Here is a 5,071-nt window from a genome sequence, read left to right on the forward strand (position 1 = left end):
GTTCATGTGTCTACCAAGATACGCCCTAAATATTGCTAAAATGTCTTCTTGCACCACCTCCACTGGCAGTGTATTGCAGGCACTCACTAACCTGTGTGAAAAGTTTTCCCTGTACTTCTCCCTGAGACTTTCCCCTCTCACTTTGAACCTGTGCCCTCTTGCAGTTGACCTTTCCATTCTGGGAAAAAAGCCTTTCTCTGTAAAAAATTATGCTATGAGACTGAATTGAGGTAAGTAGCATTTTCTACTTTGTAAATCTTACTTCAGTTACTAGTAAACTGCTAGGGCCTGAAATACAGAAGGAAATCATAAGATTTGTATAACATGATCAAACGAAAGTTAGATTTACAAAGGGTAGGTCATGTTTGACTGTTGTTTGATTGAAGGCATAACAGGAGAAATAGAAAAGGGAAATGCAATGGATCAGATCTACATGGATTTTCAAAGAAGCATGTGACAGATATTGGCATCTAGGATGCCACCTGCAGGCCAAATGCAGCTTTCAAACAGAAACTACAAAGTAGAAGAAGGAATAGACAATTTGAGCCTGCTCTGCCATTCAATGTGATGCTGGCTGATCATCCAACTCAGTACCCTGTTCCCGCTTTGATCTCCTCACCCCTGAGAACAATATCTAACTCCTTCTTGAAAACATTTAATGATTTGGCCTCAACACAATGTGGCAGACATAATTCGGAGGTGCTGGTGTTGGACTGGGGTGTACAAATTTTAAAATCACACAACATCTGGTTATAGAAGGAGTAGCGCTCCAAAAGCTAGTGCTTCCAAATAAGCCTATTGAACTATAACCTGGTGTTGTGATTTGTATCTGTGACAGAGAATTCCACAAGTTCACCACTCTCTGGAGAAGGAATTTCTTTTGGTCTCAGTCTTAAATGGCCAACTCCGTATTCTTAGACTGTGACCATGATCTGACCCATATAGGAACTGTCAGTTATGCATAGACTTTGTTCAGAAAGTCTAGAGTTTGGTTTGCATAAGTTATTGAGTCTGGAGGATTGAAAAAAGTTCTGGATGTAGGTTTGCTCATTGAGCTGGAAGGTTCATTTTCAGACGCTCCATCACCATACTAGGTGTCATCATCAGTGAGCTTCCGGATGAAGCACTGGTGGCATGGCCCACTTTCTATTTGTGTGTTTAGGTTTCCGTGGATTGGTGATGTCATTACTGTGGTGACATCATTACCTATGGTGATGTCATTTCCTGTTCTTTTTCTAAGGGGGTGGTAAATGGAATCCAATTCAATGTGTGTGTTGATAGAGTTCTGGTTGGAAAGCCATGCTTCTAGGAATTCTCATGCATGTCTCTGTTTGGTCTGTCCTAGGATGGATGTGTTGTCCCAGTCGAAATGGTGTCCTTCTTCATTAACAAGCCACAGAAAGACATGATAGATAAGGAAGGACATGACTTCAACTGAGACAACACATCCGTCCCAGGACAAACCAAACAGAGACACTCATGAGAATTCCTAGAAGCATGGCATTCCAACCAGAAATCCATCACCAAACCATTAACTTGGATCCCATTTACCACCCCCTGAGAAAAAGAACAGGAAATGACATCGCGAACCCAAGGAAACCCTAAATACATAAATAGAAAGTGGGCCATACCACAAGTGCTTCATTCGGCAGCTCATTGTTGATGTCACCTAGTATGGTGACAAAACTTCTGAAAATGAACTTTCCAGCTCAGCGAGCAAACCTACATCCAGAACCTCAACCTGAGCTACAAATTTTCTCAAAATTCGCTATTTGAAAAAGTGCTCCTGTTCGATGGATTTTAACTGAACAACAAATAGCCTTTACCAAACTTTTAGGCCTATAAACAAAATTATTTCATTCTATCTTGAGTGAGCTGGTGAAATACCAGACACAGAAAAATTAGGCTCAAGCATAGCTACTTGGAAAATGTTACAGAGCATCAAAGGGTAATCAAGAATGGGATCTGTAGAGAAATGACATTAATTATAGCTAGAATTACAGTAGGTAGTGTCCAATTATCAGTCTAAATAAGGAACGCGATTGTGATTTGTTTTGCAAATGTATTAGTTAGCCAAGTTGCCTTCTCAAAAAACCTTGTCCATGAGATATCTTCTCCTCCTCTAATCCTATTTCAGCTAATCAGCTGGCCAACAACTTCCCCACCTTATCCCTGTGCCAGCAAATGTTAATGATTTTCAGGTGTTGTCTTTTGCTCGTTTAATATTGCCATCACTACACATCTCTCATCTCCAAAAAGACTTTCACTCTGCTGTATTTGCAAGCTATCTCGCCTCCAGCCTCCCTTTCCTCTCCTAAGTGTTTTAATGCATTGATATTTCCCAAATCTGCTCCCATATTTCCCAGTTCTTCATATTTGAATTCCTCCATTAGATTTACACTATTGCCACAGTATTGACATAGCTCTTAGGAAAGTTACATGTAACATCCTATAAGGTGTGATAAAAGCATACTTTCCTACCTTGTTCTCCCCAAACTGTCTCCAACTTTTGGTTGATTAAACCATTCATCTTTATTGCATCTCCACTGTTGTGCATGTGTATGAGACTGCTTTCAATTTGTTCCATTTGTACAAAAAGTGTTACCAGAGTATCACATTCAATTGCCTACATTTTCTGGTCTTGCACGAGTACGACTGAGGTCAGCCAATAATTTGTCCTTCGTCTATCCTACGTCTCCTCTACATCCTGTCCTTTTTGGCATCAGCTGAAAATGGTGTCAATTTTCATGTGCATTGACAACACATGGTCCTACTTCACCATTGTCTTTCTTGACTTTACAATTTTTGCTGGATCATCAGGATGCTTATCTACAGCTGGATGAGTAGTAATCTCCTCCAATTAGGTATTTGAAAACTAAACCATTTTTTTCTGATCTTGGTTCAAACTCCATTCCCTAGATACCAAATTCATCTGTCTTCTCCACAACAGTTTGGCTTCATTTCATACTGTTTGCAATCTTGGCATCTCATTTGATCATGAAATCAGATTCTGACATCATACAGATCTGCAACATCTGTAACATCATCCAATTTCACCTTGCTTCAGCTCAATTACTGTTGGCACTTTTATTCGTGCCTATATTATGCTAGCTTTGACTATTACACTGCAGTTCTGGCTGATCTATCATCTTTCTTAAACGAGAGATCATCCAAAATTCTTCTGCTCATGTCTGAACTCATGCCAACTCTTGTTCACCTATTATCCCTACACTGGTTCCTATTGTACAATATCTTAATTTTAAAATTCCCATCCTAGTTTTCAAATATATCTATGGCCTTCTTTTTCAGCGTCCTCCAGCTCTGCACTTCTGTGAAATATTTGCAATCCTTTAAATATAGAGTCATAGAGTTATAAAGCACGGAAACAAAACTGCAGCCTTTGGTCCAATTAGTCCACGCCAACCAGATATCCTAAAATCATCTAGTCCCATTTGCCAGCAATTAGTTCATTTCCCTCAATACCCTTTCTATTCATGTACCCATCCAGACACCTTTTAAATGTTGTAATTGTACCTGCCTCGACCAGCTTCTCTGGCAGACCATTCCATATATGCACAACCCTCTGCATGAAACAGTTGTCACTCAGATCCTTTTTAAATCTTTCCCCTCTCACCATAAACCTCTAGTTTTGGACTCCCCTACCCTGAGAAACATACCTTGGCTATTCACTCTATCTATGCCCCTAATGACTTTATAATCCTCTCTAAGGTCACCCCTCAGCCTCCTGATTATTGTGGAGTTTCTTCCTCCAATGAGTTGTTTAATTGTCCACCACCATTCACAACTGGATGTGGCAGAACTACAGACTTTACATGAGCCATTGTCACTTAGCTCTGTCTATCACTTGCTGCTTATGCTGTTTATGCAAGAAGGGATGAGAAAATTATAATTTTATGATTGAGCTTTTGCACAACATGGAAGCAATATAAGCAGATGTCACAAAGAAATTTACAGAGTTTTGCTGAAACGTGCCATCAACAGAGATTGGCTGAATGTAAACATGGTGGAATTCATGATCCCTGAAACATATCGATAATGATATTGGTCTGTATGTGTGTACACTGATTTAAAAGGCTTGGACTTCACACTGGAGTGAGGGGCTTTACTCTTGTTCTTGTTTCACTTGAGGATGGAACTGCATGTGATGAGCTCAGAATTACCACAAAACACCCCCTACACTCAAGCCACAGGCTAATCTACACCCCCCTCCTTCTCCCTGCTCTAATCCATTGCCATCATTTCCATCCTCCGTCTCCATCTTCCTCCTGTAATTTCCTTCAATCCATCTTCCTCTTTCCTCCCTCTAGGTTTTGTGTCTCTCCCTCCATCCCTCCCCACTCAGTCTCTATCCTCATCCTCTCTCCCTCCAACCCCCATGTCATTCCCCTCTGCCCTCACTTTCTCTCCCTCCCTCCTCTATCCTTCAGAGCCCCTCTCTTCCTCTGACCTCTTGATCATCTTTAATTTTAAGTGCTTCCACGTAAATGGATGCCCTTCAACTGCTGAGGCTTCTGTAAGTATGTCTGAAGTATAACATTGTTTGAAATACAATGTTAATACATACATAACCAGCTCCCACAAGCAACAATGTGACAATGATCTGATAATCTATTTTATGATGTTCTGGAGAGGCAAATAATTGTCAGGAAATTGGAGATAACGGTCTTTCTCTCTGAAACTGTGAGAGCACATGGGGCTTCAATTTAACATCACACCTAAAAACAAAGCACCTCCAACAGTGCAACTATACACCAGTACGGTGCTGGGATGTCAACCTAGCTTTTCAAGCTCAATCTCTGGAATCTAAATGCAGGAATCACAGCCGCTGAGACACAAGGAACTGGAACTGATATTATAGTTAAGTTTTGGTTAGACGCAATACGCAGCTAGTTCTGAGCATTGCACCTCCGGAAGGATACATTGGTCTGAAGAGGTGGAGCATAGATTCACCAAAACGTTCCCAGGATTAAAAGTGTTGTGTCGGCTTGCATTCGCTTTGTTGTGAATATTGAGGAATAATTTAATTGATGTATTTAAGATGGTTGAAGAA

The 5,071-nt window shown here is 40.6% G+C and overlaps 1 protein-coding gene across 1 annotated transcript in view; it reads right to left on the bottom strand.

The window, feature by feature from the left end:
- The window catches only part of LOC140482990 (putative deoxyribonuclease TATDN3), a 50,943-nt gene that overhangs the window by 45,613 nt on the left and 259 nt on the right, over positions 1-5,071 (bottom strand). The window lies entirely within an intron of this gene.

Source organism: Chiloscyllium punctatum, chromosome 11, assembly GCF_047496795.1.
Source record: "Chiloscyllium punctatum isolate Juve2018m chromosome 11, sChiPun1.3, whole genome shotgun sequence".
Lineage (NCBI taxonomy): Eukaryota > Metazoa > Chordata > Chondrichthyes > Orectolobiformes > Hemiscylliidae > Chiloscyllium > Chiloscyllium punctatum.